General features: G+C 39.1%; 1 protein-coding gene across 13 annotated transcripts in view; it reads right to left on the reverse strand.

Annotated features, from left to right (window-relative positions):
- SETD5 (SET domain containing 5) overlaps window positions 1-22,235 on the reverse strand; it is an 80,516-nt gene extending 58,281 nt beyond the window's left edge. For all 13 annotated transcript variants that reach the window (XM_019651055.1, XM_019651056.1, XM_019651047.1 and 10 more), the window contains exon 1: window positions 21,934-22,235. The gene's annotated coding sequence lies outside the window, so the exon portion shown is untranslated. The remainder of the gene's footprint in view (window positions 1-21,933) is intronic.
- Window positions 22,236-26,945: the final 4,710 nt, after the last annotated feature.

The raw sequence follows: 26,945 nt of genomic DNA on the forward strand, positions 1-26,945 counted from the left end.
AAAAAAAAAAAAAAAAGTCCTGGGATGCAATACAGCATGATGACGATAGTTAATACTGTATTGCATATTTGAAAGTTGCTAAGAGAGTAGATCTTAAAAGTTCTCATCACAAGAAAATTTTTTTGGGGTAACTATGTAAAATGATGGATGTTAACTAGACTACTCTGATCATTTTGCAAATACCAAATCATTACATTGTACATGAATGAGAAACTATTACGTCAATTATACCTACCATAATATACTGCAATAAAAAAATAATTTTTTTAAAAATAAGACCATTAGGGTGTCTTTATAAGAAGGGAAACTTGGACACACAAAGAGACAGTAGGGATCTGTGGGCACAGAGAGACGACCATATGAAGAGGGAGCAAGAGGGCAGCCACTTGCAAGCCGAGAGGCTTCAGTAGAAACCAAACCTACCGATATCTTGATATTGGACTTCTAGCCTCAAAAAAAAGTGCAAAAAAAGTTATCTGTTGATTAGGATAATACAGTTAAAAAAAAATATATATATATATATACACATACACACACACATATATCTTTTACAATTGGGGGTTCTAGCCCACAAAGTACCAGTGTCCTAGAATAATTACAGACAACTGATGCTTCTTCTGTACAGGATCCTTTCATCTTATGTCCTTAAGAACCATTATCTATTTAGCCATTACAAGACTACCGAATTTATACCCTGGTAAATATATCAGATGATACTTACTAAGGGTGACAAAAAAAGAGAAACAAAGATTCCTCCCTAAGAAGGTATCCCCTTTGACTTATTGGGCCAAACCACCATGAAGCCCCTATTTAAGCAATGATATTGTCATATTCATCCCTGAATTCTAAAAATATTACATGACCCATTGGTCTTCAATGAAGTTAGGATTTCTTAAGAATCCACTAAGATTCAATATTGTGTTTCACTTTTTAAATTCCAACTCTTCCACTATCTGTATATGAAACCAAGAAGGAAATCCACTAGACTCTCCATTTGCCCTTGTATCAATATTCAAAAATTGATCATTGGTATGGGTATAACTACCTTGTTACTGTTTACCTAGCAGATTTCAAACTTCGAACACACATACTTGTATGAATTCCTACCAATTCTACTTTGGTGAACTCAAAGGAAACAATATTTGCCTAATCTTTTCTTTGAGGGATCTGTAACAAATGTTTATTTGGCTATCAGCCTATTACAATACATAAACACTAACTCACAAGCCAAAAAATTTTAAAGTCCAATGTTTGGAAGCTGCTTATCACCATTCCTTAGTCTACCAAAATACAAATTCCTTTAGGAAGACCTATTATTAATGCCTTCCTTTTAAAAAAGTATTTTCTCTTGTAAAAAAATTGAGCTTACTAAGCATAGTTGAGAGTGCATCTATGCCAAGTTAATATGAGTAAAACTGATATTTCAATCTTTAGTAGCAATATTAGTTGAATTTTCAAAAATAAAAACTGAAATCACAGATCATTTGTTTTTCTTTTAAATTAGGGAATTGGGGGAGGGGTACAGTGTTGGGGAATTGGGGAAGGGGACCAGCCAAGTTGTTGTTCTTCAATCTTTGTTGTGGGGGACGCCAGTCACCATCTGGCTGCCCGTCAGCAGCTCGTGGCTTCTAAGCTCAAGGTGCTGTGTTCAGTCTTAGTTGTGGGTGGGAGTAGCAACCATCCCATGCGGGAGTCAAACCAGAAGCCTTGTGAAGAGCGTATGCTCTATCCACTGAGCCATCTGGGCGGCAGCTCAGTTTAAGTTGCAGATTTCAGTCTTAGTTGCGGGCGGGCGTACCCCACCAATGAACAGGCAATCTTGTTGTTACACCAGCTGAGCCATTCTGCCACCTGTTGGCAGCTCAGCAACAGTTCAGCTTGGGCACAGCGTCACTGGCCCATGTGGGAATCGAACTGGTGGCACTGTAGCTAAAAGCTCGCGCTCTTAAGCCAACTCTCAACCAACTGAGAGCCACTCGGCCGGCCCCCACAGGTTATTTCTTTATAAGCAAACTAGTAAGTATGTTCACAGTGGGTTTTGTGGTTTGCAACTTGGCCCAATAGGTCAAAGGGAGACACCTTTTCAGCCTAAAAAGAATCAACTGAGTCTAGTATCTTGCTCTCTTAGGAACCAAATCCTTGGGTACCTGTAGTTCATAACTTTTTTGAAGAATGATCACAGATTTCTGTGAGAACCTGATAAGGACTATGAACATTTTCCTCAAAAAAACGCAGACAAAACTTGTAAAACTTCTAGGAATTCATGGACCCCTGCTCCATACCCTTTCCTGAACTGCAGATAGTCTGGGATAAAGGAAGCCCATAACTGACTAACTGGTAAGGTATGGGTGATTGCAAGAGGCCCATTAACTTTATTTTTTTTTTTTAATACCAAGGAAGCCAGAATTTATAATTACTCCAGTAGGGGATAATGCTCAGTAAAAACCTATCTATTTTTCCTTTCTCTATTCAGATCCAGGAGCCCAATCCAATTCCAGGCAAAGAATCCTAAAGAAAAAAATGTCTAAACTACAGGATAGGTCGCAGTACTCAAAGTTAGGAGGAGAGGAAAGGGTAGATTATATTGGTGGAGGTGGAAGGCTCTTTAAATAAGATACGTAACATGGTATAGTGAAAAGATTCTGGAATCATAACTTGACTCACCCAATTACTAGTTGTGTGATTATTCTGATTCACTTTGTTCATTTGTAAACTACTATTCTGAGAATTGAGATAACATTTATAAGAGAACCTAGCAAGATATTTGGCACATTGCAAGCACCCAGCTTTTGGTATGCAGGGTTACCATATTAAAGAAGTAAATAGAGTACATAAAGAAGGCAAATAGGAACCACGTTCCTGTTTCCAAGGCAGTATGTGAAGTGGAGGAGAGGAATTTACAGTTTGAGTTCTGTTAGTAATTTGTCAAATCCACTAATACTGATATTTGCTAACAGTCATAGAATATTCTTCACCCTTTGTCAAATATCCTATTAATTTTCTTCAAGAAATCTTGACTGTTTGGCATTGATCTGATATTTATTAGATACCTTTTCAGAAATTCAACCATCTCATAAAAAGAAATCTATTGTATCCTGAACATACTGTTAATTTACCATCCTGATTCCTCAATCTTCATGGCAGGAATGCTTTCCAGAATCTATATAGACTTCTTTAAAATATTAAAATTTAATTTTAGTATAAAGTTATTATATACCTACATACTCATTCTATTTTTCTGTTGATTGGAAATATCACACAATAGTCACAAGAGGAATTGGGCTCAGAGGGCAAGTAGCACCAACGGGGAGACTGAAACATCTGAGTTTGTTTACTAGTCTGCGTTAACAAGATTCTCAACAGCCAAGTCTATTGATAAATTTAAAAACTTTTTATAGTGAAAAATTTCAAGTATAAAAGTAAAAATTTATAAAAACTGTAATTTACTCATCATTGTTTGAATAACTACCAACTCACATTCAATCTTGTTTCATCTATTACCTCTCCTCCATTCTAAACTAAACACCAGCAACATATCATTTCCTCCATATATATACTTCAGCATGTATTTCTAAAAGAGTCTTTTAAACAGTAGAACATGTGTGCATTTTAGTTACTGTTTTGTTTTGGGGAGGTGGGGACGATAACATTAGCACACCATTTTGTTCTTTCCTAGAACTCCCTATATCTAAAATAGTAAGATAGGGAATGTGGTATAATGAAAAGATTCTGGAGGCATAAGGACTTGTCATTCAATCTGAATTCATTTTAACATTCCTCAATCTCACTTTAATCCCGAAGTATTAAAACAAACAAAATTTCCAAAACACTGAAGAGGAGGAAACACTTCTAAACTCATTTTATGAGTCTAGCAGTACCCTGATACTAAAGCCAGTCAAGAACTGAACAAAAGAAACAAAGAAAAAAAGAAAAAAAGAGAGAAAGAAAGAAAATAAAACTACAGGCCAATATTCCTGGTGAACATAGATACAAATGTACTCAACATAATATTAGCAAAATGAATTCAACAATACATTAAAAGGATAACACATCATGATAATGTGAGGTTTATTCCTTGGGTGCAAAAATGGTTCAACTACCCAAATCAATAAATGTGATGTACCACATTAACAAAATGAAGAATAAAAATCATATGAGCATCTCAATAGATACAGAAAAAGCATATGACAAATTGAACATTTTTTTCATGATAAAAATTCTCAATAAGTACAGATGAAATGTACCTTTACATAATAAAGGCCATATATGACAAACTCACAGTAAACATACTCAATGGTGAAAAGTTCAAAGCTTTTGTTTTAAGATCAGTAACAAGACAAAGAGGCCTACTCTGCCACTTTTAAATAGTACTGGAAGTCCTAAACAGATCAATAAAGCAAGAAAAATAAAAAGCACCCATATCAGAAAGAAGTAAAGCTATGTTTGCAGATGACATGGTGCTACATCTAGAAAACCCTAAAGATTCCACCAAAAAAAGCTAGAATAAACAGTAAAGTTGCAAGATATAAAATCAATATACAATCAGTTGCGTTTTATACAAATAAGAAAAAATTAAGAAAATATCCCATTTACAATAGCATAAAAAATATTAAAATACTTAGGAATATATTTAACCAAGGAAGTGAAAGATCTGTACACTCAAAATTATATAAAACCATGATAAAACAAAGTAAAGATACAAATGAATGGAAAGATATTCCATGCTTGTGGATTAGAAGAATATTGCTAAAATGTCCATACTACCCAAAGTGAGCTATAAATTCAATGTGATCCCCTATCAAAATTCCAGTGGCATTTTCCACAGAAATACAAATCCTAAAATTCCTTTCATGGAATCATAAAAGACCCTGAATAGTTTCAAAACAATCTTGAGAAAGAACAAAGCTAGAGCATCACACTTTCTGATTTGAAACTGTATTACAAAGCTATAAGAGGCATGACCAAAATATATGGTGAGAATTTAAATTAAAAAATAATTATTATAGTGAAAGTCACATTGCCATTAATCCCCCTCAAAATACTCCCCCTCGCTTCGAACACACTTATCCCATCATTCTTGCCACTTTCTGAAGCAGTTCTGGAAGTCCTCTTTCATGAGTGTCTTTAGTTGCGCAGTTGTGGCTGCTTCGATATCCTGAATCGATTAAAAACATTTACCTTTCATTTCATGGTCATTTTGACTTTGGGGAAAAGCCAGAAGTCGCATGGTGCCAGATTCGGTGAATAAGGTGGATAAGGACACACTGTAATGTTTTTGACAGAAATTTCTGTACCAGAAGCAATGTGTGACATGGAGTATTGGCATGATGAAGGATGAAGTAAAGACACTCACGAAAGGTGACTTCCAGAACTGCTTCAGAAAGTGGCAAGAACGATACAATAAGTGTGTTTGAAGCAAGGGGGGGTATCTTGAGGGGGATTATTAATGGCAATGTGTCTTTTACTGTAATAATTTTTTAAAAAAGATTTTATTGGGGAATTGGGGGAGGGAACAGCGTTGGGGAATCAGGGAAGGGGAACAGACAAGTTGCTGTTCTTTTGTTCTTCAGTTTAGTTGTGGAGGACGTCGCTTCACTGGCCCATGATGATATTGTGATCATTGTGCTCTTCCTGGCTGAGGCAGATCGGTCGCTGGCCATTGGACAGATGCTCACAGCAGCTCAGCTGGCTGCCGGCCGCTCAGGGTAGCTTTACGGCAGCCCACTGCACCCTTACTGCAGCCTACGCCATTGCCGGCGACTCACGGCAGCCCAGCTCCAGGTTGAGCTGTTGTTCACCATCTTAGCTGTAGAGGGCGCAGCATCACTGGCCCTCGTATGTGGGATCCGAACCAGGGCCCTGATGCTCAGAGCTGGCGTCCCAAGCCAACTCCTAACCACCGCACCACTCGGACAGTCCTGTAATAAAATTTTTTATTTTTTTTGGTAAGCTGAGCCATCCTGCCACCTGTTGGCAGCTCAGCAGCTGCTCAGCTCAGGCCGGGAATCGAACCGCTGTTGCTCAGAGCTCAAACTCTTGAGCGAGCTCTTAACCAACTGAACCACTCGGCCGGCCCTGTAATAAATTTTTTAAATTTAAACATTCACATCTTTTGATCACACCTCGTAGTACTCAAAATAGATGACATATTGGTATAGTAACAGATACATACATCAATGGAACAGACTAGGGAGCCCAGAAATAAATCCAAGCATATATGGCCAATTAATTTTTGACAATGGGACCAAGAATATACAATAGAAAAATGATAGTCTCCTCAATAAATGCTGCTGGGAAAACTAAATAGCCACATGCAAAAGAATGAAACTGGACCACTAGCTTATATCATATACAAAAATCAACTCAAAATGGACTTGAATTTAAGACTTGAAACCGTACAACTATGAGAAGAAAACAATAGGGGGTAAGATCTTTGACAAAGATCTTGTTAATGATTTTTTGGATTTGACACTAAAATCAAGGGCGACAAAAACAAAAATATACAAACAAGACTACATCAAACTAAATGCTTCTGCACAGCAAAGGGAAAACCATCAACAAAACAAGAAGGCAATGTATGGAATGGGAAAAAATTGCAAACTACATATACACTAAGGGGTTAACATTAAAAATGTATAAGGAACGCATATAACTCAATGGCAAAAAAAATAAAAATAAAAAAAAATAAAAAATGGGCGAAGGATCCAAATATTTCCCCAAAGACATAAAAAGGAACAATGTCCTTGAAAAGGTGCTCAACATCACCAATCATCAGGGAAATGCAAGTCAAAACCACAATGAGATATCACTTCACACCCATAAGGATGGCTATTATAAAAAAGACAAAAGATAACAAATGCTAATGAGGATATGGAGAAAAGGGAACCTCTGTACACTGTTGGTGGGAAAGTAAACTGGTACAGTCACTACGGAAAACAGTGTGAAGGTTCCTCAAGAAATTAAAAATAAAACTACCATATGATCCAGCAATCCCACTTTGGGGAATAGTTACATAGAAAACAAAACATTTTCTCAAAGAGATATCTGTATTTCAACAGTACACTGAAATACTATTCACAATAGCCAAGGTTTGGAAATAACGTGTCTGTCAAAGGATGAATGGATTAAGGAAATGTGATATATACCTACCTACCTCGGAATATTCATCCATAAAAAGAAGAAAATCCTGTCATTTGTGACAACATGGATGATCCCAGAGGGCATTATGAAAGTAAGCCAGAGAAAGACAACTACTGCATGGTATCACTTATATATAGAATTAAAAAAAAAAATTGAACTTAGAGAAGCAGAGTAGAATGGTGGTTGCCAAAAGGCTGAGTTGTAGGAAAAATGAGGACAGGTTAATAAAAAAGTACAAACTTTCAGTTATAAAGGTGAATAAGGTCTCGGATCTACTGTATAACACAATCAATATAGATAATTCTGTATTATATAATTGAAATTTGCCAAGAGATTAGAATTTAAGGATTCTCAACTCTCCATTAAGTTTTAACTACCTTATGACCCAGCAATTCCATTCCCGGGTATTTATCCAAAGAAACCCAAAACACTAATTCAAAAAATATATGCATCCCTAGGTTTACTGCAGTGCTATTCACAATAGCCAAGATATGGAAACAACCGAAATGTCCATCAAGAGACAACTTGGATAAAGAAGATGTGGTTCATTTATACAACGGAGTATTACTCTGCCATTAAAAAAAAAAGAAATCTTATTTGCAACAACATGGATGGACTAGAGCAGCGGTTCTCAGCCTGTGGGTTGCGACCTCTTTGGGGGTCGAATGACCCTTTCACAGGGGTTGCCTAAGACCATCAGAAAACAAAAAGATATTTACATTACTATTCATAACAGTAGCAAAATTACAGTTATAGAGTAGCAACGAAAATAATTTTATGGTTGGGGGTCACCACAACATGAGGAACCGTATTAAGGGGTCACGGCATTAGGAAGGTTGAGAACCGCTGGACTAGAGGATATTAGGCTAAGTGAATTAAGTCAGACTGAGAAAGACAAATACCGTGTGATCTCACTTATATGTGGAATCTAAAGAACAAACTAAATGAGCAAACAAAAGAGAAATAGATTCATAGACACAGAAGACAAAGATGGTTGCCAGATGGGAGGGGGGTTGAGGGATGGGTGAGAAAGGTGAAGGGATTAGGAAGTACAAGTTGGTAGTCATAAAATAGTCATGGAGATATGAAATACAGTGTGGGGAATATAATCAATAATGTTGTAAAGACTATGCAGTGTGTCAAATGGGTACTGGACTTGTGGGGGGATCAATTAATAGATTATATAAATGCGTAGCCACCGCACTATACACCTGAAACTAATATAAACTAATACTGAATGTCAACTATAATTAAGTATACATAGTCACGGGATGTAAAGTACAGCATAGAGAATATAGTCAATGGTATTGTAATAGCTATGTACGATGTCAGATGGACTTGGTGGGGTTATCAGTTTGCAAGGGGTATAAATGTCTAATCATTATGTTGGTTAGTATACCTGAAACTAATAATAAAAAATTTAAAAAAGATTTCATTTAAAACTTACAAAAATAAAATAATTTGAATTTCAAATGACAAAAAGTAAGACGCCATTCTTTCTAATATCTAAATTTCAGGTCTCAAGGTGAACCATTCAAGAAAATGTTAACTGATGAACTTTCTATTACAAGAAGCACCAGTGTCCAAAGTGGGTTTAAATATCTGAAATCATTGGAGACAAATGGAAAATGATCTAGCCTTTCTAGAGATGTAATTTTTACTAGAGAAAGAAAGTTTCTTACCATAACTGTTTATATTAAGGCAAGAAATTATGGTTCCTAGAAAAACAGAAAAGTCCATGTTCCTCTTCCATGGCCTAAAAACACTTACTAGCTAGTGGAAAACCCGGAAGCAGATGAGTTTTAGCAAATAAACTACTTTAAATGCTTCTGTGTTACAAAAGTATTACAACAAAATATCACTTTAAATAATCACAATGAATCTGTCACATGTTGCATACAGGGACAGGGTGGAAAAGACTAGAAGCTAGACTTCTCGGATTATATGCAGATTTGTAAATTTCACTTAGTAACTATATTTTATATAATTATAAAACAAAACGTAATCCCTGAAAAATCTGACAGTGAAATGAAAATAACTCACTGTGTATCAAGTTGGTGGCACAGCTATATAGAGGAATGATTCCAAGTGATTTTAATACATTGTAATTTGACTGTATATTTTTTGGAGGGACATATCCTAAGGACAAAAACAAATTCACTTTCCAGTAAGCATATTGTTCTGAGATTCTAAAACTGTTGTATGTATTGTGGGATAAAACAAAGAATAATTACATTTGGAGTTAGTAAAAATTGGAATTTTAGGTGTGGGGAAAAGATTAAGTTTATGTAAATACATAGTACTGAACTCAAAATAAAAGTTATCAAACACTAACAACTGATTTAGGAAAAAAAAAGAAACCACTTTTTAGTTCTGTCCAATTCAAAAGAACTAGAAACAAGGACCAACTCAAGAACAATGAACACTCCTAGAACCCAGACTATGGTCTCTAAGTACCATTTCCATTAAAAGAAACCAGAGTTTTGCAAAAATGAAATAATTCTAGGTTTGGGACAGGACATGTTAAATATGATCCTGGAACATCCTATCATGAGAATACAAGGAACCAAAAACAAAACAAAACAAGTCGGAAAGCAATATTGAGAATGAATAAGAAGGACTTAGAAGCTAAGAGTCAAATGTGGGACAAACTGAATGTCAAAAATAATAACAGCAAGACAGTGAAACACCTCAAACATATTTACAACTATAAGTACACAATAATAACACTTCATTGATCACCTCTGGAGGTTGCTAGATTACCAACCCATTATTGTGAAAACTGTTAAGGGGCAAAAAACAGGTGCCGATCTTGCCTTTTGTATTCAAACTTTATCTTAGGGTAACCAAATAATAAATGAGAAGGAGTTTCACAGCAAATAATGAAGTAGTGATAAAATATCATCACAACCATAAAGGAAATAATGGATCTGGGCCCGTTGCTCTCAAAGTGTGGTTTGAGAACTCCTGAATGTTCCCAAGATTCTTTCAGGAGTATGTGAGGTCTTTCCCTTTTCAACTACATATCTGTGTTTAGGACAGATTTTTTTCATACTCGTCAACCAAACAACTTATCACACAAATTATGCAGAAGCAGTTATGAGAAAGCAGTTGTCTTCTATTAAGTCAGACAATAAAGAAATTTGCAAAAATGGAAAACAATGCCACTTAAAAATTAGTTGTTTCATAAAAATCACATTATTTATGTTAGCAGGGTATGTTACTGTTATTTTAAAATTAGTTGATTATTTAAAATTTTTCTCAAGTTTTTATTTTTAATCTGGTAAATTTCCATATAACCCGTACAAACAAAAGCTCTTTGGGTCCTTCAGTTTTTTTTTTTTTTTTAAAGATTTTTATTGGGGACTTGGGGGAGGGGAACAGCGTTGGGGAATCGGGGAATTGTTCTTCAGTCTAGTTGTGGAGGATGTCGCTTCATTGGCCCACGTTGGTATTATCATTGTGCTCTTCCCAGGTGAGGCAATCAGTCACTGGCCACTGGACGGCGGCTCACCACGGCTTTCGGCAGCTCATGCTGGCTGCCAGCCACTCACGGGGTAGCTCATGGCAGTCCACTGTAGCCTATGTTATCACAGGCAACTCATGGCAGCCCAGCTCCAGGTCAAGCTGTTGTTTACTATCTTAGCTGTAGAGGATGTCGCTTCATTGGCCCACGTTGGTATTATCATTGTGCTCTTCCCAGGTGAGGCAATCAGTCACTGGCCACTGGACAGCGGCTCACCACGGCTTTCGGCAGCTCATGCTGGCTGCCAGCCACTCACGGGGTAGCTCATGGCAGTCCACTGTAGCCTATGCTATCACAGGCAACTCATGGCAGCCCAGCTCCAGGTCAAGCTGTTGTTTACTATCTTAGCTGTAGAGGTCGCAGTGTCACTGGCCCTCATGTGGGATCCAAGCCGGGGCCCTGCTGCTCAGAGCTGGCGTCCCAAGCCAACTCTTAACGCGCCATTCGGCTGGCCCGAGTCCTTCAATTTTTAAGAGTGTCAAGTTTTAAGAATGGTTGATCTAGGCAATAAGTATCAACAGATGCTTAACATCACAAAGACAGGTAGATATTATGTAACTCTTAATGGAAGTACACAGTACTCTTATAAAGAACACTTACAATGGAGCTAATCACTAATTTACATGAAATATGGGCAGGGGGTCATCTAATAGAGTATGTTAAATCAATTAAATCACACCAAGTAGATGCAACCTCCAAAATCTAAAGAGTAGGAACTTTGCATGATGATAAATTCCTTTAACAACTATATTATATGAAAGAGAGAGGGAGAGAGAACCTATAAATTAGAGAGAATCAAATTTATCAACCAAGTGCAATGTATGAACCTTATCTTGATCAAATGGAACGGTTTAAATAAAAACTAAAAGGAGTCCATTTTTCTATTCCCTCTATTTTATTGTATTTGGACTTTTTCATAACAAAAAAAAATCATTAAATCTATATCCCCTCCCTCACCACCAATTAAAAAAGAAAAAGGCTTTCTAAAAACTGCTCATGTGGAAATGGGGATTCAGAGGCCAACAGATAAATCCTAGCAGAGAAGAGACTCAGAAGAGCTCTGTAAAAGAAAAATGGGTTGCTATGTAGTGACAGAAAGTTCCATGATTCTCTAAAATTACGGTGAACATATAATTTATGGTCCAAACTGGGGCATTTTGAGAGTGAAAGGGGTGCTATTATTAATTATGCAGTAGGCATAAACCAGGACTGTCCGAGGGAAACCAAGACATATGGTCACTCTATCTATAAAAGGCTAAATTTTACAATCATTTTCACAAAAGATATTCAACGCAATCCTTCAGGTAATTATTTTCCATAGAAACACATTTTAATTTTAGTTTTCAGAAAAACTAAGGCAGTCTACACAAAAAATTACTTTTCATCTCTCTTGCCTGGCACATAATTATTTCATAAAGTGGGATATGTCTACTTCTCTTCTTGTTGCTCAGTGTACTCTGCAAAATTCCAGCAATTCCTTTCCATGACAAACCATGAGAGGAAAGTTATACTTACCCAGAACCTTGCTTCCTCTGGGCCTCCACACATGGCCCAGTCAGAGTCCCACTCAGTTTACCAATGGATACTGTATTCCTAGCAACACTTCAAATATTGACAGCCTAGGGGTTAAGTAAGGAAGAGTGAGGCAAAAACATCTGGGTCAAGTCAACCAGCCTAGGCTCCGAAGAGCAAGGCTTGGGGCTGGCATTATTACCTACTTGGTCTAAGTGGAATGTCTACTTCAGAGCTCTGTTATGTGATTATTAGCGTAATTTTCATTTCTTGGTTTCTAGTACACATCTGACTTTAAAAATAGAATTATTGCCAGGATGGCTCAGCTTAAAAAAAAAAAAAAAAGAATTATTGCTTATATAACGTGCCACCAATAAATTGACTATTTAATCTGTGAATATTTTATGCCACATCATAAGAGTTTTAAATACTGAGTAAACTTTTCAATAAAAGTAGCCTAAATAGGGGTGAGTGGTTAGCTCAGTTGGTTAGAGTGTGGTGCTGGTAACACCAAGGTTGCCGGTTTGATCCCCACATGGGCCACTGTGAGATATGCCCTCCCTAAAAGAGTCAACTATGCCATTGCAGCATGAATGCAATGAGTAACCAGTGATGATGGCTATTCCCCAATTAAAAAAAAAGCCTAAATATGTAATAATTCTGTATAATTGAGCTTCATCTTAAAATGTGCATTGACACCCTGTCAATCTACCATTATTTTGTTCTATTACTAAGCTATGACATTGAAGTTCTAATTCCCATAAATTAAATTTGTCTAACAAGAAAAATAATTAAAAAGGGACTTCAAAAATTTGGGTTGCTACTACATTTTCCTCAGACCTGTTATTTATTTATTTATTTATTTTTAAAGATTTTTATTGGGGAATTGGGAGGATGGGAACAGCGCTGGGGAATTGGGGGAAGGGGAACAGACACGTTGCTGTCCTTTTGTTCTTCAGTCTAGTTGTGGAGGACGTTGCTTCACTGGCCCAAGTTGGCACCATCATTGTGCTCTTCCCAGGTGAGGCAGATCAGTCACCGGCTTCTGGACGGCCACTCACAGCGGCTGCTGGCTGCTCACGGTAGCCCATGGCAACCCACTGCCACAGGGGCTGCAGCCTACGCCGGCGACTCATGGCAGCCCAGCTTCAGGTTGAGCTGTTGTTCAGCATCTTAGCTGTGGAGGGCAGTGTCACTGGCCCTCATATGTGGGATCCGAACCGGGGCCCTCTGGCGTCCCAAGCCAGTTCTTAACCATCACGCCACTCAGCCGGCCCTATTTATTTTTTTTGAAAAAGTCATTCCCCTAATATTTTTCAGGTTGTAGGCATACAGACATTTAACTCACATGGCTATAGTAGTTTGCACCATAGAAATTGAGAACATAAAAATTTATGCATTCAGACAATAATCTAGTGCTGCATTCAGCATGCAATCAATCATACTGTCTTAACAAGTCCTCTTTGTTCTACATTAGGTTAAACTCTTTTGTCTTCAGAACGAAAAGTTTTTTTCTTTTCAAGTACCCCAAGATTCTACCCCAAATATTATAATAAACATTTGTTTTTTAAATAGTCATATGTAACTGTGGCTCCTCCTTTTCTGTCTGGTTTCTCTTATAAAACAAGTCAACTCTTAACAGCCTACAGTTAATAAAGGAAAAGGTAACAAAAATGCAGAGGCAGTCTAATTGCCTACAGGTCCTTCCAGGTTCTTCCTCATAAATAAAATCTTCCTTGGATACCAGGAATGCCCAAACAGATGATTATTAACTACAGACCATCCTCCTTCACCAAGCTGTGAGAGTATAAATTGTATGTGTTGTGGCACGCAGAGGTTGGTGGAAGGCAATAGAATTTTTCAACACAGGGCAAAGATCATAACAGGACAGGAATAAAAAACCATGGAGACAGGAAAAAAAAAAAAAAACACCAAACAAAAAACCTTGTATGAAATGACAAACAATGGGTACAAATATAAAACAATGAGATCCATCTGGACATATATTAAAATTAACACGTCAACATTATTAAATATGCTAACATGATAATGGAACAGCCTAACCAAATCATAATTCATAAGAATTATGAAATAATCCTCTTACTATATTCAGCAGTGCACACACCTGATTAGATTTCTGGATTTATTTGAGTCTTCACATTTCAGGAGTGAGAAGATCTCAGCACCAGAAGACAACAGTAAAAATGATAAAAATAAAATGTATTGGTATGTTTGGGGGCTGGTACTGTGGGAAAAAGAAGGCTTGAAGAACATTAATTATGAAGCTTGAAGAAAAAATTCTGGAGAATGAAAAATTTATATTTGAACAATTAATTTCACCTCCAGTAAGATAAAGCGGTAAGCACAAAATAAAGGTTTGATATTTTAACCTTATTTAAGTCATAAATCTGAATTATACAAGTTAGCAATCCCCAATACGAATTGCAAATATCTACATAAGAGGTTTTCCCTTTCTTCAAGCTAATAATACAGTGGCATCTGGTGGTATTAATGATTGTCTGAACAGCCAATGAAAAATTAAGTATGCTTAAAAACATTTTTTTCTATAAAGCTGAGAATCTGAAATTGTTTATCAAGAAAGTAGAAGATACTGAAGTTATAAAATCTCTTTTTCTACTGACTTAAAAATAGGACAAATGAGCTTTGTATTTTAAGTACATACAAACAAACCCATAACCACAGTAAAACTCATATTAGCCCATCTAATTTTCCCCCTTTGTCCTAGTTTCTTTTTTGCTGGGGAGAGGCGTTGAGGGATAATAATAGCAGGAAATAAGGTGGAGCAGCTGCAAAGGCAAGATGAGGTACAGTGCCGCGTTTCACCTCCATTCTAGCCTACTGCTGGCTGAGTCTTGTTCAAAATGAGATTAGCTGTTTGGGGAGCCAAAGCAGTTATCAAAACCTTTGGGATCAAAATGTGCCTCCCCCCCCATCCTCCTGTCGCCACACACACACACAGTTGCTAGTAACTTTTTAGGGCCTCTGGCAAGATTCAGGTAATAGGAGCAGTAGAAGCCACAATGGAGAGATTTCTAATTATTTGGGAAGTGTACGTGTGTACGACCGTGCACAAACGATGTTTACTTGAGGTAGCGACATGGGTCTTAGTACATGTAAACTGTCTGGAATGGAGTCCAGGTTTGGAACTAGATGGCTTCTATTTTAGTCCCACAAATCTATGAAAATAATCCATGTGAATGAATGATAAAGAAATGACAACTCTAAATTTCTATAGTAATATAAAATATAGCTTACTAAATACCATGTTAATATTGTTGCTATTTTACTGATGAAGTGCTAACGAATGGCAATGATAATTACTCGAATTTCCCTTTCAGATAAAAATATTCATTACTGCCAAAAAATACACACACAGAAAGTAAATGACACAAAATTTGGTTAGGTTTGCTTAATATTACAATGTGCATTAAAGGCAGTTTTTCAGTTATTCTATTAGGTTAAAGCATCTCTTCTTTGCTAACAGCCACAGCTCTAGATCCATAAGCAAAATTAACATTCCAGTTTCCTTACTGTCTCCAGCAGTCTGGATAGAAGGGAAAACTTTAAGGCTCGTTTAATAATAACTCACAATACAGGTGGTATTCAATTCAAGCAACAGATATACACTTGGAAAACTGAGTTCTAACTAATTATTTCTAAAAACCAAATTCTCTTAAAATATATTAAGACTTGTAGAGAACCTCAGCATATACTCCTTTATAAAAGAGGAATCCTTGTGCAGTCTAATTGCTACCTAATCTGTGAATGCAATTCTTTAATATTTTGGGTTTTTTAAATGAACTAGCACACATGTATTATTTGACATTTACTGAAAAGTAACAAAAAATACTGTTCAGGACACCGATCCTTTTAAATTTTAATGAAAACTTCCATAGGGACTCAAACTTTGAAATAGTTCATTATGATTTTGCTTAAAGGGCCAGGTAACCCATATATCTCTTCCAACTCTATGATTCATATTAATTCTAATAGTATGGATGCAACTGCCCCAATTTCATTTGGGAGCTGAGCACAAATGTATCAAACAAGGTTGCCCCAACACTAAAATGTGGGGGAGGGAGTAATCTCCAGGGAATATCAGGTTCTCCAGGAAGTAGGGATGAGACTGAAACAATAAGTAGCCTTTTTTCAGTTAGCATTTTACATGATGGCAAGCCAACACATGAATGCTAGAGGGTGCTGTCTATATTACTGATACAAAATCTGGAGCTAACAATATTTAACTATTTCACAAGGGGAAACAAATTATTCTACCTAATCTGGTGTAATCCCAACCCAAATAAAGACAATGTATGTGTTAATATATAAGTTTTATTCAGATAGACTATTCTTTTCAATTTTTTAATGAGAACTGTGCTGTCAGATGCTCTAGAACTGGTTTACTCAAAGGGTGATTTGTATTTAGGAGTGTGGAGAGCATGGGGTTTATTTTCTTTTATTCTATACAAAGCTTTAGTTTTTTATTTTTTCTTGGAGAAAGGGATGGGTCCCCACCAGATATTCAGGATTATACTAAATTTCAGGTTAACAATATATGGTTGGCACAAATTCAATGCTTCAGTGGGAAGTACAAATGATATCTTTAATTGTATGCCAAAGTGAATAATCTCCCAGGGAAAAGAACCTTCTCCTCCTGTCTTTCCTACCTCCTGCCCCTCCCCCACTAACACTGCCTCCCTGCTGCGCAAAGAGCCCTTTGTCCTGCCCTGCACTTATCTGGCTGTTTGGCCATATTGACAGGCCAACTAGAGGCATAATAAGGGAGTCAGTCTGACATAAGCAGCTGGCAATTTGAAACAAAAATCTTCCTTTTCTACTCAGATCAAATCCTGCTGCAAAGGTCTCAGGCTCCTCCCATGCTTCCATTTATTTTTCAAACAGAACAGCAAGGAATTCGGCATCTTCCCTCAATTAGGTTCTCCAGACAGAAACAAATTCTGTAAAAATTCCTATATTCTCCACTTTTTGTGGCTCTTAACATAGGCCAAGGAGTATTCCTAGCTCTGGGTATATATACATAACTAACATGGCTAAGGAAATGATTCTTATTACTTTAGTTTGCCATCAAAACTCGTGAGAATTCTCATAGTACAAAGACAGAAGACCACAGAAAAGTCAGACCAAGCCAACAGTTGAAAACACGAGGCAAAACTGGCCAATACTCTTAGTATTTTAAAACTACTAAGACATTATTCCAATAAGCAGAATTTTTGTCTTTATATCAAAGATATTTAATGTGACCCTTACATTTCTCCCTGAGGTATTTAGCAAACAAAACCAATATGATGGAAAAACTGAGGAAGGATGGGATTACAAATTCCTTGCTCCCTGAGGGCTCCTATAAAGTAGGCTGAGATTTAGCTTCATTGTTCCTTTATTGTATCTCATAGTTTCCTTCATAAAGTGTTAGGAGTTTGAATATGTTTTGTCAGAATAAGAGAATTCTCTAAAGTGATGCTTTCCAACAACCCCCAAGTTTTTGGGTATCTTTTATTTAATTTAGACTTGACTATACAACAGGAAAGTTTTCATAAAACTCTACCTGATTTAACAAAATATGTATTGATAACAGAAAGAAATTATATTTTCTCACCTTTCCTGAACTTCCCTGAAGCTTTACCAAAAGAGATACCAATCACTGGTATCTCTTCATCAAATGAAAGATTAAAAATGTCATTTTACCACATTTTGGAATTTTGGGCAGTAAAGAATGGTACCAATCACTCACAGACATATTACACTTTTCTTTTTTTTTTTAAGGAATGCCCCTGAAAGGATGTTTTTAATCAAATTGCAAATAACCACCAGTTCTATTATACTATCATACATTTTGCAGTCAAAGTAAGTTATGCCTTAAAATGTCCCTATCAAGAGTTTTAGTTTTCAATACCTGAAACAATTTTTATAAATAAAATTCACTGTTAGGCCATTTAGTTTCAGGTTAAACTGACAAATCACAAGAATGGAACCAGAAGTTATAAGAAAATTTTATTCTATTCATGATCTATACTCATTGAAAAGATGTTTCCAATACTCATTGACTGTTGTTGACTATGGCCTACTGTTTCCTAAGTTATTTCAACAGAAAGAGGAAAAAGTAAAAATTCTTATTACATCTGCATTCTGCGCTATATTATCTTCCTGTCCAAAGGCAAAAATTAAATAGCCACTCTACCCCAGAAAGGCCAGAATAACTTCAGAAAGTATGTAAGTTCCTGGACACAAAACAGTATCAGAAGATTAAAATTTTCAAGCATACTGGTTCAATAAATCCTATGAAAAGGGCCTCTATGACCTTTCAGAAAAGGATTACATCAAGATCACAAGGGGTTCCAAACAACAGCATATACAAGTGAAAAAGCAATTATTTTATAAGGTAATTTTCATATTATATAATAAACTAAAAAACATTTATATCTAAAATGTAAAACAGCCACTATGAGTGAAACCATTATTTATCTAGTTTCTTTTATGGTATCTTTTACATATGATAGTAATGAGAGTTAGAACCACCTAAAATATTATCCATGAAAGGTTCTGATTCATTAGCCTGTATCGCTGAGACACAATGCAAGCCACATTTGTGAATGATAAAACTCATTTCCATTCTTTCTGGTTCCCTGCCACAAATACAAGAGTCATGCTATATATTACAGATGATTGTGGGATTTAAGTACATTTACACAAAACTGAACATATCAAGATTTTGAGAGAAAAAAATAGGATGCAAGAGTCTTGGGAGAGGGAGAAAATGCATCTGTTAAATATTGTATGTAATCGGTGGTGTATTTGGATGGTGGTTCTCTAAGTACTTCCATACTCAAACTGTTCTCCTTAATCAGAGATCTTCCTAATGTGCAGGAGCTGTGGGGGATGGGAGACCACATAGGGGCTCAGAGGCCATCTTCTCAAGTATCCTGTACACTAGACTTACTCAATTTCTGAATATCCGTCTGGTCTGTCCTACATTTCAGATGGATCACGGCCAAGCATACAGCCTTGTGATCTTTTAAGACTATATCCAACACATATATGATGAATCCATTTTATAGGCCAAACACCAAATAAATAATCTAATCTGGAGATATTACCAATATAGAAATTAAGAAAATACTTGACATTTATCTTTACAAATCATTCTGAAAGGGCAGTTCTTTTCAGAGTTTAAGATTCTAAATTTAGTAAAATGTTTAACAAAACATCTATTCAGTAAGGTAAATATGGCCTAACAATTGAAAGGAAGGAGACAACAAAATGTTAAATCTGAATCAATGATCAAAGAGTTGGAGAAAAACATGTCAGTTGCAGAAAAAAGAACTGATATTTTTCTGATTCTGGTTCTCAGGAAGATTCTTAAATTCTTATTACTTTGGCTTTTAAATGGATTGAAAAATTAACTCTAATGGAACTTTCAGTCCTATTCAAGCACAAATTTGCAGCTAAACCCCAAAAATCTGCCCAAAAAACAAAACTAAACAAAAAAGAAGTCTTTAACTATGATCCAGTTTCCAGATGCTGATATCCATAAATGGGTAGAAGGTTGTGAATTGCTAATTCTCATCTCCCCACCAATAAAATGCAAACCAGCTCAGCAGTGAAAATTCCCAGGAAAGCAAGGTTTCTTCTTAGTCCCTGAAGCAGCCATTGCCTAAGTGCAGCTCCCTGCAGCCAACAGCATTAATGGACGCTGCACTGCTGTCCTTCCCTGGAGACAGCAGCCAGCACTACTCAAGCTTCTCACGTAGCAACCAGAGCTCCAGAGCCAGCAGCTGCTGCTGCCTTGTATACTCACCCCTGTGATCCAACCCAAAGGAACAACCTTCTCCTTACCCCACCCCCACCCTTTACACACTTTTTTTTTTTTTTGGACCAACGCTCCATGCCAGAAGGGCTGGAATTATGCTTTCAGAAAGAAACAATGCTAAGGTCACTCGCTTTGGTTTTAAACCAAAGGCCTTTTATTAGAAAAATCAGTATTTACCAAATTCCAGATATCCATTTTAATTAATTTAGGAGTGAAGATTAAGCTTTAGTCTTTAAAAGGCCAATTTCCCAAGCACTCTCTTTACAGTCAAATTTAAATTTGCAGCTAGAGAAAGTCTTGTGTCATGTCCTACCAAAGGACATAATTCATTTTTCTATCTTAATGACAGTCTGAGTAAACCTTAAAGACGCTAATCCCATAACGGGCCAGAATTTTTGGCTATAGAAAAAAAAACTAATGATCCTGAGAAAACTGGAAGAAATCCAATAAAAAAAATTTCCTGTGTCCTCCAAGAGGGCCAGAAACCTCTGTATAAATATTCTCTGCTTTAGTCCTAGCTCAGATTCCACACATCTAAAATTTCAAATTGTAACTTTTTTTCTGAAGGACCTAAAAACATTAATAATATAAAATTAACCACCAAGAAATCTTCCCAAATAGGGGGTACACAAACATTCTCCTGAAAAGCATAACACTCAACTCAGCTGGATCCTCCTCAATCAAAAGTATAGCTATGTACCATCTGCCCAACAAAAAACGTAAATATGACCTTGGTTACAAATAAGTCATTTAAAAACAACTTGTTTAGTCAAGTGATGAAGAAAATTCACAGAGAATTTTGGAATTCTTTCAGTACTATGAGCACGGGGGAAATTGGAGACATAAACTAAAGTGTAGACAAAGCCCCTTGGAACCCAGAGATCTGGGCAAGAAATGAATTACTGGTGAACACATTGCACAAGTAACATGAGAAAGCAGAAAATGCAGGTCATACACGCACTCCTGACCCAGACCAGCAGAGCTGGCTGGCTGCAGCATCAGTATCCAAGGGAAAGACCAGTTATTCCTAAGAAGTGAGACAAGCAAAAGAGCTCTGTAGAATAAATTAGTATAGAAGGGGCTTTCCCAACAGTTAAACTTTCCCTCTCACGCGATACACCTACTTAAAAACCAAGGCTTTTTCTCACCGCCATTCACTTCGCATCCCTGGCTTCCACGCAGAGAATGGGAAATTCATAAAGGGTAAATTTTTCTGCCTTTAAAGACGTTCTCAAATGATCGCTTTCCACGCCCAAGGCAGGGAGAACGACACAATCTGGCTCAACTCCAAGCTCAAACCCTACAAATTCAATAGGGCTATTTTAGAGATACTAGGGCAGACGCCACTGAGAACCCAAGAATGTGAAGTAGGGGTGGCGAAGGTAATGTCTTAAGGGTGGGAAAGGAAGCAATCATGTGAGATGGGGACCCGAGAACGAGAGAAAAGGCGTCCAGGAACATTATGGAGGGGAGAACGAGGCCCCCAGAGCCATGAGTTGTCACCAGGCCGCGCGAACGAGGGTGGGGGGAAAAAGTATGCCTGTGTATTTTGAGAGGAGAGTAGCGAGAGGCCTATCCTCAAGTCAAAGGTAAACGTGGAGTAGGCACTTCCCAGGAAAGGGGGTGAAGAGACGTGGGGGAGGGGAAGCGTCCTGACCCAGGAAAGACATGAAAAGGGTCGTGGGGTCGACTAGGTTACCGAAGGGGCCGCTGTTCCTGGGAAAAAGAAATGCAACGGTGTATAGGGAGTGGCGAGGGGGATGAGAAGGGGCAGCATCCTCCTTCTAAGAGCCTGGTGAGGGCCAGGCCCACGTCCCGAGAACGAGCGCGGGGAGACGGAGGAGGTGACCCTTCCCTCCCCCGGGGCCCGGTCGTGAGGGTAGGTCCCTCTTTTCTGTCGGACCCTTACCTTGTCCCAGGCGCTAGGCCCGGGCTGCGGCGCACGGCACTCCCGAGGGGCAGCAGAACTCGAGTTAGGCCCAACGCGGCGCCACGGCGTTTCCTGGCCGGGAATGGCCCGTGCCCGTGATGTGGGGGTGGGGGCAGAAAGGCGGAGCGACCAAAGACGGGGAGGGGGAAGGGCCAGGGGAGGAGGGGGACGGCACTACTGTGTTGGCCGACTGGCGGGACTGGGGCTGCGTGAGTCTCTGAGCGCAGGCGGGCGGCGGCCGCCCCTCCCCCGACGGCTGCGGCGGCGTCGGCAGCGGCGGCGGCAGCTCACTCAGCCCGCTGCCCGAGCGGAAACGCCACTGACCGCACGGGGATTCCCAGCGCCGGCGCCAGGGGCACCCGAGACACGCCCCCTCTCGCCGCGCCATTGGCCTCTCCGCCCACCGCCCCGCACCCATTGGCCAGCTCGCCGCCAATCAGCGGAAGCCGCCGGGGCCGCCTAGAGAAGAGGCTGTGCTCTGGGGCTCCGTCTCCTCAGAGAGCCACGGCTAGGTAGGGGAGCGGAACTCTGGTGGGAGGGAGGTCCGCTGGATCCGGCGGGGAGAATGGTGACCGAGGTGGTCTGACCGGTTACTGGTGATCGCCTTCTCCCACGGGAAGTCGGGAGTATAGCATTTATTACGCTGGAAGGGAAAGAAGAGGTCAGAGGAAAGCGGGAATGCCGCCCACTCGGCGGCAACCGGAGGGGGAGGGAGAAGGAGCGGAAAGGGCTCGAATCCGGACGGAGCCATTGCTCCTGCAGAGGGAGGACCGCTTCCGGTTCAGCTTTTGTCACTGATTGGCCGCTTCTCCTCCCGCCGTGTGTGAAAACACAAATGGCGTGTTCTGGTTGGAGTAAAGCGCCTGTCAGTTACAGCCTCGGGAGTGCGCAGCCGCCTAGGGATTCGCATTGCTCCCTGGGTGGGGTGGGTAGGTAGGTGGGGAGAGTTGGATCGGCGGGCGCGGTCGGCCTCCTGCGGGGGGGAGGAAAGGGGGAGAGGAGGGTCAGTGAAAGTGGCTCCTGCTTTGGCGTCCCGCCACCCTCCCCCCTGGGGGAGTCGGTTTACCCGCCGCCTCCTCGGTTTCGTCATTTGATTGGTTGCTGAGCCCGGGGAACGGCCTCTTGCTATTGGCTCAGGTCCCAAAAGCGCAACTACTGCGCAGGTCGGCGGGGGTGGCGGGGAGGCGGTCGTTGTTACGGCCCTCCCCGAGGCCCAGCGCCGCAGTGTCTGGCCCTGAGCCCCTGCGCAACGTGGCAGGAAGCGCGCGCTGGAGGTGTGGGCGGGCTGCTAGGCCGAGGCTTCTGGGTGGTGGTGACCGCGGCTCCGCCCCAGGCGCCCGCCGCCTGAAAAGCTAGACTAGCCCGACCTGCTCCCGTCCCCGTGGGGGTGGGGAAAGAACGGGGGTCGGTCCTCCTGGTTTGTGGGTGGGAGGCGCGTGTTCTCTAAAAATCGGCGCGAGCTCCTATCCTAAAGGAGCCGCAGTAGAGGAGGCGGAGAGAAGGCCGCACCCTTCTAGGCAGGGGGAGGGGAGTGCCGCAATACCTTTATGGGAGTTCTCTGTTGCCTCCTATTTTTTAAGGACCGCCCTGGGACTAGAAGAATCCCTCCCTCCCCCGCGATCGCGTCATCGCCTCCTTCTCGAGTCGCTTCTTGTAGATTATGGGCCGGATTCTTTTGCCCAGGTTTAACCTGGTGCCTGGGCGTTGTCCTGCAGGAGTTTGAGCAGGTGTAAGATTTTGAGGGTGAGCCGGATTTCTCTCCACAGACTTAAGTTTGTGTCACGAAGTAATTATAATAGGAATGGAGGAGGGAAATGGGAGACCAGGCATTCACCTTGGGGTGATTTTATACGGCGAGACTGCGTGTTATTGCTACTTACTATCCTTTCTGTAGCACTTTTCATGGAGATAAAGTGAGGTAGACTAAAGGCAGACTGAGTTTTATACTCACCCCATTTGAGATTCTTGTGAAAAGCCCCCAAAGAATAGCACCTCAGATTAAATCGTAACATTTTAGGCCCCCTTCCTTGCATTCCCAAGGTCAGGCATCTTAGCAACTCTCACTCATACATTTGAGCCCATTTTGTTGCACTTGCTCATCCAGTCCCCAGACATGGCCATTGGCTTTCTCCTCTCCTGTTTTTGGTAGCCCGGTGAGTCATGAAACCAGACAGTTTGGTTCCACTACCTATTATGGATACCCAACCTGAGCAGAGGCCTCACTTTTACTCAGCATTATCTTTTTTCCTCGCCTGGGAGCCTACCCCTGACCCCCTTCACAGTCCAGGTGATTTTGACTACTGTTTTACTGAGAATTAGCCGTGAGGTTCTGCAACATCTCCATTTTTCCTTCTGTGAAAAATCTCTCAATTCCATTATTTCTGTTCTCATCAGTTAGTAACAGCTCAGTTGCCATAATGCGAATAGCCTCCAAATCAGTGTGTCTTCCCCTGGTATCCTCTTCTGATGCATCAGAACATGTTGCCAAGACAATTGTAACATATGATAGAGCATGAAAATGACTGATGGAACTCCTTAACTAACTCCCAACTACTTACAGGATGAATTCCATCATCACTAATGTGATACACAAGGTCCCTAATGGGCTAACCTTATCTGTTTTGAACTTTTTTATTTGCTACAACTTTCCACATAAACACATCAACACTACATCTACTCAAGTCACACTGAATTGATTACTGTTTACCCAAATCATTGTGACAGTATCATACTTCTTTGTAGGGTGTTTCCTTCTGGAATGCTACCCTTTGTGCTCCTTACCCTTCAAAACTTAAGACTCAAGTATCTCCTCTGTGATGATACTGTCCTATAAGCCATACTCCCCTATAAAAAAGTTAGCAGTACTTTCTCCTGATCCCATAGCAGGTTGGTTGAATCATAGAACTTCTCAGGTCCTTGTCATTGCTTGTTTAAATTCTCTTAACTATACTGAGCACAGGCTCTTGTTGAGTCTTGTACCACTAAGCTAGTATATATATTCCTTGATGTCTAGCCAACCCTAAATAAACTGGAGTGAATGACATGTAGATGTCTTTGTAAAGGATGATTATTGGTCTCAGACAGTTCTTTGTATGCTTGCTAGTGCTCTAGATTAGCACTATCCATTAGAACCTTCTGCAACAATGGAAATGTTGTATATCTTTACTGTCTAGTACGGTGGCCATTAACCATATATTACTGTTGAGCACTGGAAATGTGGCTAGTGTGACTAAAGAACTGAATTTCTATATTTATGTAATTTAAAATGTCACTATCGGTAGTGTAACTGTAGCCACAACTTGTGGATTGCAGAATACTTAATGTGGACGTTGATAATTTTCATATTGAGGGTAAGGAAATAAAAATTGAACCTCTCTGACCTATTTAGTTTTTTTTCCTGTTTGTTTTATTTTACTGATTTCTGTACTTCAGTTGTACTTAGCTGAGAGCTAAATCCAACTATCCCTTACTAAAGATAAACCTGTCTTGGACAACTATGTTGAGAAGGCGGAAAGTATTGACTAGTTTGGATTTTAAGAACACATAATGAATTCTATAAAAGTGAGATTTCATTAAACTATAACAGTGACAAGTTTAGTGAGGAATAAGACTATATCTGATGAATTTAGGGCTGGTTAATAAAACCAGCCCTAAATTGCAGTCCTGCAAGTTTTTGTATTTGGAAAAACTTCATCAGAAGAGACCCTAAGTATCTTAAGTTACAGGAAACCACAAAGTAAGTTTCATCCTGATAAAAGTATAAATTATTTTAACACTAAAATGCTTTTTATGTGCTAATATATATAGCATCTTATATATTTCAATTATATTTTTAAAAGCTGTTTTACTTAAAATTTCCCCTTAGACTATGAAACCCTTAGGATAGTGTTCTTCAAACATTCAGTGCACACAAATGGCTTGCTGTATAATGGAGATTCCCAGTCTCACATCCCGAGATTTCTGAATTTAGTTAAATTTTGTATCTTTTTCAAATTCCTTATTTGCTTCTGATTTTGGCAGCCCAGAAACGACATTGGAAAAACAGCCTGGGGGTATGCCTATTTATTTGCCAAAAATGACCATAACTTGAGAAATACCTGTCTGATCGATATGTCCCCTCTATTTTCTACCTAATATTTTCCTCAACTGAGCTGTTTTTTTCCCTCCCCAAAAAATTGAATGGGAAATCATTTTGAAAGGCAAAGACTAGTAATATTTAATAGTTTTGGAAATTCGCAGGTCAGATTATAGAGAAACTTTAGGGTATTACTTAACTGAAATCTAATATTCTATTCGTAAAGGAAACTGATGCCTCATGGTCTCTGAATGTATCTGTCCACCATTCAGCTCTTCCTTGGGTTTCCTGTATAAACCACTGCAATTATCTTCTTCCTGTGTGTTACTTCCTTGGGCTTTAATATCTTTTAATAAACCAGCAACCTTTCTCCTGAAGTAGAGACATTATTTCTAGGACAAAAATTAAGTACATTGTAACACTTGCATAAGAGAGCTGAACTTTTGTAAGGGCTCTTCATGTTTTTAGATTTGCAAAATTTGAACGACACATATATATTGGGTTGTCGGAAAAGTCATGATGCATTTTTGCAACGAAAAACAGAAAAAATACGTCATGACTTTTCTGACAGCCCAATATTTTTATGCATGGTTTGGTATAATTATAGTTTGCAATTGTTAGTCCAGAATGTGATAGGGATCAGCATCACAAGGTTAAGACTAGTTTGTTTTAGGCCAGTCTTAATTGTAGAGTAAGTACCTTGTTAGGTCACATCCAGGAGTCTGGTACTTAGCAGGCTAAGAATTCTTGATTTTGTTACTTAACCAGGTGGCATACTATTTTATATTGGAAGACGTACTTCTCCAGAAGGCATTTTTTCCTTACCTATGACTCCCCATTCTTTTTTTTTTTTTTTAAGATTTTTATTGGGGAATTGGGGGGACGGGAACAGTGCTGGGGAATTGGGGGAAGGGGA

This window comes from Hipposideros armiger, unplaced genomic scaffold, assembly GCF_001890085.2.
Source record: "Hipposideros armiger isolate ML-2016 unplaced genomic scaffold, ASM189008v1 scaffold_152, whole genome shotgun sequence".
Classification (NCBI taxonomy): domain Eukaryota; kingdom Metazoa; phylum Chordata; class Mammalia; order Chiroptera; family Hipposideridae; genus Hipposideros; species Hipposideros armiger.